Source organism: Neophocaena asiaeorientalis, unplaced genomic scaffold, assembly GCF_003031525.2.
Source record: "Neophocaena asiaeorientalis asiaeorientalis breed wild unplaced genomic scaffold, Neophocaena_asiaeorientalis_V1.1 scaffold242, whole genome shotgun sequence".
In the NCBI taxonomy this organism is placed as follows: Eukaryota; Metazoa; Chordata; class Mammalia; order Artiodactyla; family Phocoenidae; genus Neophocaena; species Neophocaena asiaeorientalis.
Genome location: NW_020172451.1, coordinates 803033 through 812353, shown reverse-complemented (window position 1 = coordinate 812353; position 9321 = coordinate 803033). Strand labels below are relative to the sequence as shown.

The window sequence follows — 9321 nt, the reverse complement described above, 5'->3', positions numbered from 1 at the left end:
TAAAAAAAAAAAAAAAAAAAAAACCTCTTGAAAGCAGACAGAGAGAAATAACACATTGCCTATAAGGGAAAAACAATTGGAATAACATTGGATTTTTTATCAGAAACCACAGAGGCCAGAAGGAAGTGGCACATTTTTCAAAGCTGAAAGGAAAGGACTGTCAACCATGAATTGTATATCTAGTGAAAATATGCTTCAAGTATGAAGGGGAGGGAATTCCCTGGTGGTCAAGTGGTTAGGGCTCTGTGCTTTCACTGCTGAGGGCACAGGTTCTACAGCCAAAAAAAAAAAAAAAAAATGAAGGGGAAATGAAAACATCCACAGGCAAAGAAAACTAAAAGAATCTGTCACTAGCAGAGCTGCCCTTAAAGAGTGGCTAAAGGAAGTCCTTCAAACAGAAAAGAAATGATAACAGAAGGCTCAGAGCTTCAGAAAGGAAAGAAAAACAATGGAATGGGTAAGATAGAGGCAAATATAATAATTACCCTTCTCATCACCAGTTTCTTATGTATGTTGGGTGACTGAAGTAAAACTTGTAACACTGTCTGATGTGTTAAATGTATGTGTAAGAAATCTTGTAGACAGTTATATTTTGTCAATGGGGGTGGTAAAGGGAGTTAAATGGAAGTAAGGTTTCTACACGTCACTCAAAGTGCTAAAATTATATCAATAGACTCTGATACCTTAGGTATGTATAGTGTAATACCCAGAGAGTCATTGGGAAAACTATACAAAATGTTATACTCAAAAACACTATAAAAAATCAAAATGGAATTCTAAACAATGTTCAGTATCCCATAAGAAGGCAAGAAAAGAGAAAGAAAGGAATGATTAAGAGGGGAAACAAACAGAAAACAAATAATAGAAGGGCAGACTCGAGCCCTTATATATCAAAATTGTAAATGTAAATGCTCTAAATACACTGAACAAAACACACAGATTGTTAGAACGAATTAATAAAAAATCACAACCCAACTATATGCCGTCTACAGATGGCAAACATAATGACATACGTAGGGCAAAAATAAAAGAATGAAAAAATATTTATAATTCAAATATTAGCCAAAAATGTAGGAGTGGCCATAGTATATTATTTTTTACATATTTTTATACACATTATGTATTATTTATTATATATTAAAATCAGATAAAGTAGATTACAAAGCAAAGAAAATTACTAGGAACAAAGAGGAACATTACATAATGATAAAAGGATCAATCCACTTGGAAGACATAATGATCCTAATTATTTGTGCACCAAATAACAGAGTTAAAAATATATAAAGCAAAAAATGATAGAGCTGAAAGAAGAAACAGACAAATCTAAAATTACAGTTAGGGATTTCCACATCCCACTCTCAGCAACTGATAGAACTTCTAGACAGAAAGTCAACAAAGATCTAGAAGAACACGACACCATCATCGAGCAACAGGATCTAAATGACATTTACAGAACATTCCACCAAACAACAGGAGAATGAACGTCGTTTTCAAGCACGCATGGAGACCGTATCCTGGGTCGTAGAACAAACTTCAACAAATTTAAAAGGATTGAAATCATATAGAACATGTTCTCTGATCATAACAGAATCAAACTAGAAGTCAATAGCAGAATACCACAGGAAGATATCCAAATACTTAGAAACAAAACTAAATAAACTTCTAAATAATCCATGGGTCAAAGAGCATTGTTCAAGGAGATTTTAAAAATATTGAACTGAATAAAACAGAAATACACTATATAAAAATTTCTGGGACACAACTAAAACAGTGCTGAGAGGGAAATCTGTAGCACTAAATACATATTTGAGGAATGAGGGAAAGTCTCAAATCAATAATCTGAGCTCCCACCTAAGAACCTACGCTTGCACACACTAAAAAGAGCAAAATAAGCGTAAGTAAGCAGAAGGAAGAAAATAACTAAATAAGACTAGAAATCAGGACTTCCCTGGTGGTGCAGTGGATAGGACTCCATGCTCCCAATGCAGGGGGCCTGGATTCGATTCCTGGTCCGGGAACTAGATACCACATGCGTGCTGCAACTAGGAGTTCACATGCTGCAACTAAGGAGCCCACGTGCTGCAACCGAGACCTGGCGCAACCAAATTAATTAATTATTTTTTTTAAAAAAGTAGAAATCAATGGAATTGAAAACTGATAAACAAGAGAAAAATATTTTTTTAAAAAAGCTGGTTCTTTGAAAATATCAATAAAATTGTCAAATCTCAATCAAGACTGACAAAGAAGTTAAAAAAAAGGGAAGACAAATTACCAATATCAAGAATGAAATAGGAAGGACTTCCCTGGTAGTCCAGTGTTTAAGACTCCACGCTCCCAACGCAGGGGGCATGGGTTCGATCCCTGGTCAGGGAACTAAGATCCCACATGCCACACAGAGTGGCCAAAAAAAAAAAAAAAAAAGGGGGGATGAAACAGGAGATATCACTCCAGACCCTACAGATGTACAGTAACAAGAGAGATGTGATGGTTAATTTTATGTGTCAACTTGACTGGGCCACAGTGCCCAGATATTTGGTCAAACATTATTCTGGAGGTTACTGTGAGGGTGTTTTTGGATGAGATTTAAATTCAGATCAGTAGATTCTGAGTAAAGCAGATGGCCCCCATAATGTAGGTGGGCCTCATCCAATCAGTAGAAGACCTGAATAGAACAAAAGGCTGCCCCATGCAAGAGGGACTTCTTCAGGAGACTGACTGCCTTCTGATTTCATCTGCAACATCAGCTTTTCCTGGTTCTATGGTGGACTACCTTTGGACTTGAACTTTAACTCTTTCTTGAGTCTCCAGCCTCCCTCATCAGATGTTGGGCTCACCAAGCCTCTGCAATCTCATGAGCCAGTTGCTTAAAATAAATAAATAAACACACACACACACACACATCCTATCAGTTCTGTTTCTCTGGAGAACCCTCATACAAAGAAGAAGAAAAAAAGAAAGACAAATTAACAATATTAGGAAGAAAATAGGGGATGTCACTATGCGCCCTCATGCAGTAAAAAGATAATAAGCAAATACTATGAACAACTCTACAGACATAAATTTGACAACTGAGATGAAATGAACTAATCTCTTAAAAAACACGGACTACCACTATTCACCCAAAATAAAAGATAATTTAAAGAGCCATATAACTATTAATGAAGTTGAATTCATAATTTAAAGCTCAGAAAAGAAAAGAAATCTCCAGGCCCAGATGGTATCAGTGGAGACTTTCCCCAAATGTTTAAACAAAAATTGACACCAATTCTACACAATCCCTTCCAGAAAATAGAAAAAAAGGGAACACTTCCAAATTCATTTTATGAAACTAGTATTATCCTGATACCAAAACCAAATGAAGACAGTATCAAAAATGAAAACTACAGACCAAAGTCCCTCATGAATACAGACACAAAAATCCTCAACAAAATACTAGTAAATATAATTCAGCAATGTGTGAAAAAAAACTATACACCATGACCAAGTGGGGTTTATTCCAAGGCTGCAAAGATGGTTCAATATTCAAAAATAAATTAACGTGATCCATCATGTTAACGGTCTAAAGTAGAAAAATTACACAATATCAATCAAATATATTTGATTGGTAAGAAAAGGCAATTCAGGGCTTCCCTGGTGGCGCAGTGGTTGAGAGTCCGCCTGCCAATGCAGGGGGCACGGGTTCGTGCCCCGGTCCGGGAAGATCCCACATGCCGCGGAGCGGCTGGGCCCGTGAGCCATGGCCGCTGAGCCTGCGCGTCCGGAGCCTGTGCTCCGCAACGGGAGAGGCCACAACAGTGAGAGGCCCGCGTGCCATAAAATAAATAAATTTTTAAAAATTAAATAAATAAATAAACTATAGCTAACATATTTCATGGTGAAAGACTGAATGGTTTTCTCCTAAGATCAGGAATAAGGTACGTATGTTGCTCTCACTACTTTTAATCAATCACAATCCTGCTGGAAGTATCATCCAGTGCAACATGACAAGAAAAGGAAAAAAATGCGTTTATCTCTGAAATGAAGAAATAAAACCACCTCTATTTTATTTGCAGATGACATGATTATCTACATAGAATATCCCAAGGAATCTACCAATAAAACTCCTAGAAATAATAAGTGAGTTCAGGCAGGTCTCAGAAGACAATATAAACATTTTTAAAGAATCATTTGGGGACTTCTGTGGTGGCACAGTGGTTGGGAGTCTGTCTGCCAATGCAGGGGACACAGGTTTGAGCCCTGATCCCAGAAGATCCCACATGCTTCAGAGCAACTAGGTCCATGCACCACAACTACTGAGCCTGCACTCTAAAGCCCGTGTGTCACAACTGCTGAGCCCACGTGCCACAACTACTGAAGCCCGTGTGCCTAGAGCCCGTGCTCTGCAACAAGAGAAGCCACCGCAACGAGAAGCCCGTGCACCGCAACGAAGAGTAGCCCCCGCTCGCCGCAACTAGAGAAAAGCCCACGCGCAGCAACGAAGACCCAACACAGCCCAAAATAAATAAATAAATATTTTCCAAAAATCATTTGTATTTTTACATACTAGCAATGAACACAAGGACACTGCAATTAAAAATATAAGGCCATTAACAGTGTTTCAAAATAAAATTAAAATGCTGAAAATGATAAAATCCTAATTTGAAAAATCACAGATCTAAATAAATGGAGAGACATACCACTTTCATGGTTAGCAGACTAACACTAGTGAAAATGCCAGTTCTCTCCAAACTGATAGACAAGTTAACACAATTCCTATCAAAATCCTAGCAAGGTGTTTTGTAGATACAGACAAGATTATCCTCAGACGTACACGGACTGGCAAAGGAGCTATAATCGCCCAAAAATTTTTGAAAAGAAAAAAAAAGTGGGGGGACTCAGTCTAACCAATTTCAAGACTTATTATCGCTATGGTAATCAAGACGGTGGTATTGGCAGAGGGATAGACACACAGATCAATAGAACAAAATAGAAAACCCAGAAATAGACCCACATAAATGTGTCCAACGATTTCTGACAAATGGGTAAAAGCATGTCAGTGAAGGAAGGATAGCCTTTGCAACAAATTGTGCTGGAGCAAGTCAACATGCATAGGCAGGGAGGAAGAGGGGCCGGGCTGGGAAGGAGAGGAGGGGAGGAAGAGGGGAAGGAAGCCCAAGGGTTTCACAACTTACACAAAACTCAAAATGGATCATGAACTTCAATGTAAAGTTATAAAACATTTAGGGAAAAATGTAGGAGAAAATCTTTGGGATCTCGGGCCAGGCAAAAAGTTCTTAACTTGACACCGAAGGCAAAAGACGTAAATGAAAATATTGATAAAGTAGATCTCACAGAAATTTAAAACTTGCTCTGTGAAAACCCTGTTAGGAGGAAAAGACAACGTGCAGACTGAGAAAAAAATATTTGCAAGCTGCCTATCTGACAAAGGACTAGGATATAGAATGTCTAAAAACTCAGCAGTAAAAAAATAAGTAATCCAACTTTAAAAATCAGCAAGAGATATGAAGAGACATTTCAAGGGAGAACATATACAGATGTCAGTTAAGCACATGCAGGAATTCCCTGGCGGTCCAGTGGTTAGGACGCCACGCTGCCACTGCATGGGGCATGGGTTCAGTCCCTGGTTGGGGAACTAAGATCCCGCCTGTCGCGTTAGCCTCTAAAACGCGATGAGATATCACACCTATTACAATGACAAAGTAAAAAGTTATGACCACAAGTGACGCTGGCAAGGATGTAGAGAAACTGGATCACTGATACATGCTAGTAGGGATGTGAAAAGGTAGAGCTTGCAGTTTCCTCAGGAAGTAAACATGCAACTACCATATGACCCAGTTGTTGCCCTCTGGGCACCTATCCCAGAGAAACGAAGACTTCTGTCCTCACCAAAACCTGTACACAAATGTTCATAGAATCTTTATTTGTACTAGACCAAAACTGGAATCAACCCAGATGTCCTCCAGCAGGTGATGGTTGAACCAACAGTGATCCATCCACATCACAGAACACTACGGAGCATCGCAAAGGGACGGGTGTTGACACCCACACGACGCAGATGAGTCTCCGGGGATTTATGCTGAGCAAAGTAGCCAATCCCAAAAGGTTACTTACTATCTGATTCCATCTATGGAACACTAAAATGACACAGTTTTAGGAAGGGAGGACACGTTAGTGGTTGCCAGGGATTAGTGACAAGGCCAGGCAGGAGGGAGGTGGGTGTGGTTATAAAAGGACAAAATAACAAACCTTGTTGGAACTCTTCAGTATCCTGATTGAGATTTCACAAACCAACCTGGCTGATAAAATTGTACAGAATTTAACACACACACACACACACACACACACACATACACACACACACATACAAGTAAAACTAGGGAAACTGGAAAAATATCAGTGGATTGTATCAGCACCACTCTCCTGGGTGTTAGCTGCCACTGGGGAAACCTGGCTAAGGTGTCCAAGGGCTCCTTTGTATTATTTGTGAGAATTGCACGTGAACCTCTATCTCTGTAAAATTTTCAATAAAAAAAAAATCCTAGGGCTTCCCTGGTGGGGCAGTGGTTAAGGGTCCGCCTGCCGATGCAGGGGACGCAGGTTCGTGCCCCGGTCCGGGAAGGTCCCACATGCCGCGGAGCGGCTGGGCCCGTGAGCCACGGCCGCTGAGCCTGCGCGTCCGGAGCCTGTGCTCCGCAGCGGGAGAGGCCACAACAGTGAGAGGCCCGCGTACCGCAAAAAAAAAAAACCTATTGCTAGTAATGTTTTCTGAAGAAATAACCAACAGGCAAAGAGCCTAAGAGCACCGTGCTCCTATGAGAACTGCTGATGCCGGGGTACAGGGCACAGCTGGCATCCTCCCGCAGAGTCGTGTGCTCGCCGTTAAAAATGACCCTATGCGTGGCCATAATCAGTGTGTCTACGTGTAAGGAGCTATTTTGTTAAGTGAAAACAGTAGCCTCCAAAAGAGTACATATAGTAAAATCTTTTTTTTTTTTAATCAACAGCCTTGTATATAAAACCTGGGCAAGATATAGTCTAGTTGCTTTCAAAGTTATCTTGTCGGGGATATGATCATAGTTAGTTCTCCAGTTTGCTTTATTTTGGTGTTGGCGGGACTGTTAATAGGGGACAGCATTCCTGTTATGATTAGGCTTGCTAGATGAAATACAGTATACCTGGTTACTTTTTTTTTTTTTTTTGGCTGCGTTGGGTCTTCGTTGATGCGTGCGGGCTTTCTCTAGTTGCGGCGAGCGGGAGCTACTCTTCGTTGCCGTGCGCGGCCTTCTCATTGCGGTGGCTTCTCTTGTTGCGGAGCACAGGCTCTAGGTACGCGAGCTCAGTAGTTGTGGCACGCGGGCTCTAGAGCGCAGGCTCAGTAGTTGTGGCGCACGGGCTTAGTTGCTCCGTGACATGTGGGATCCTCCCGGAGCAGGGCTTGAACCCGTGTACCCTGCCTGCATTGGCAGGCGGATTCTTAACCACGGAGCCACCAGGGAAGTCCCCTGGTTACATTTTTAAATCAAGACAAACAACAGTTTTTTCGTATGAGGATGTCCCAGGCAATACTTGCACTTCTACCTGCTAATTCTGGCACTCCTAGTTATAATCATAAACTGAGTCATTTCCACCTTGGAAAATAAAACACAACTAGCCATCACAGACTGGTGGCCTCCATGCCTGACGTCTGGGAGCCAGGGTGTGAGCCTGCCTGAACCCTCTGCCCCAGTCAGGGCCTGCTCCCACCTGGGCATCCCCTTCCCAAGCCCTGAGTCCCACGTGCTCTCCCCAAGGACGCCTCCTGGGATTCCCTTGGCTCTCTCCAGCAGCCTCTCTCCCACGAGGTCATCCTGTCTCCATCTCTTGCCCTCCCTGGACCCCAGGGCCCTTGGTCCTCAAGTCCTCCAAGCCCCTCCTTGATCTGGCCCCTTCCTACCCAGCTCACCGTCCCACCATTCACACGGATGTCTCCCTGCCCCAGGGCCTTTGCACCTGAGCACTCTGCATGCGCCCTCCAGCACCCCATCCCAGCCACACTGCCCCTCTTTCCCCTGACTGGTGGTACTTACTGCTGTTGTTTCCCTGACGCCTCCCCTCAAAAAGGTAAGTGAAGCTCTGTTCCCACACACTCCTGTCCCACCGGGGGTCATCACCACTTGCTAGGCATCCCACCTGCAACTTCTCTGCAGATCAGTGCTTTACTGAACCCTGCCACTTTCTCTCCAATGCCCTCTGGAGTGCCTCCTGCAGGGACTATGGTCCACACCTCACTGCCACCCCAGTCCTTCAAGTCTCCTTCTCTGCACCCCAGGAAGGGGCCAAACTCCAGCTGAGAACCCCGGGATCTGTCCCACCGCCACTCCCGCGTCCTCACCTTCTGAGCCGGCTGGGTGGTTCCACCCTTGGGCCCCGACCTGGGCGGGCTCTCCCCATCCTCTGAGAGGGGGCACCGGTCTGGAGGAGCAGGACACCTGGCAGATGCGGCTCCCCCCCCCCCACCTCTCACTGTCCTCCTCTGCCCCATCCAGAGGTGGTGGCTCTACCATCATTCCCACTTCTCGGGGGGGGGAGCGGGGCCCCCAGAGATCCTGGCTGCAGGGTCGACCGGGGGCCCGGTGGGGGGCCCGTCACACCATCAGTAAGGGCTCGGGGTCACTGTTCCTTGCATACCTACCCTGTGCCAGTGTCCCTGGATCGCCTGTTTCCGGTCTTCACTCCCCAAGCTGGCAGCACCATGACATCGACAGCACCTCCTGCGTGGAGACAAGGACCATCTGGTGCCGCCGTGAGGTCCCAGGGCCGGAGGAGTTAAGTGCAGGCCCTGCAGCTCCTGAGCCCCAAGGGAGGAAGGCCACGCCCGACCCTGCGCTCCCTCCGCCCCAGAGAAAAGCCACCGGGACACGTCACACGTCTACTGCAAGGGCTGGAGCTCTCCTGCCTCCCACAGCACAGCACGAAGTGATGATGAAACCAGCTCAACAGTGGAAGCCGCAGAAGCACTTCCTCTCTGCTGGGCCTGGGGGCCTGGAGCCCCACTCTAGGCCCCGCCCACCCCAGGAGGCCGGAGGGGTGCTGAGGTGATACCTGGATGCAGGAGTACCTGCGTGGGGATGGTACGGAGCCTTGCCCCCTCCCCGGCTCTCCGGCTGGCTTACTGGGGCATGGAGCCTGGAGCAGGGTGGGAGTGAGGCCATGGGAAGGCAGGTGGGCCGGTGGGTGGGCAGGAGTGAGTCTGTGGCCTTGGCGTCCTCCCTCCCATCCCCTCAGTCCCTCCCGTAGCCCGGACCCAAGCCTAGGGGGGCTCACTCTCCCCCCATCCCTCTT

The 9321-nt window shown here is 45.0% G+C and overlaps 1 protein-coding gene across 1 annotated transcript in view; it reads right to left on the bottom strand.

Moving 5' to 3' along the window:
- The window catches only part of BRD1 (bromodomain containing 1), a 52794-nt gene extending 43693 nt beyond the window's left edge, over window positions 1–9101 (bottom strand). The window contains exon 1 of the mRNA XM_024737395.1: window positions 8672–9101. The gene's annotated coding sequence lies outside the window, so the exon portion shown is untranslated. The remainder of the gene's footprint in view (window positions 1–8671) is intronic.
- Between the last annotated feature and the right edge of the window lie 220 nt (window positions 9102–9321).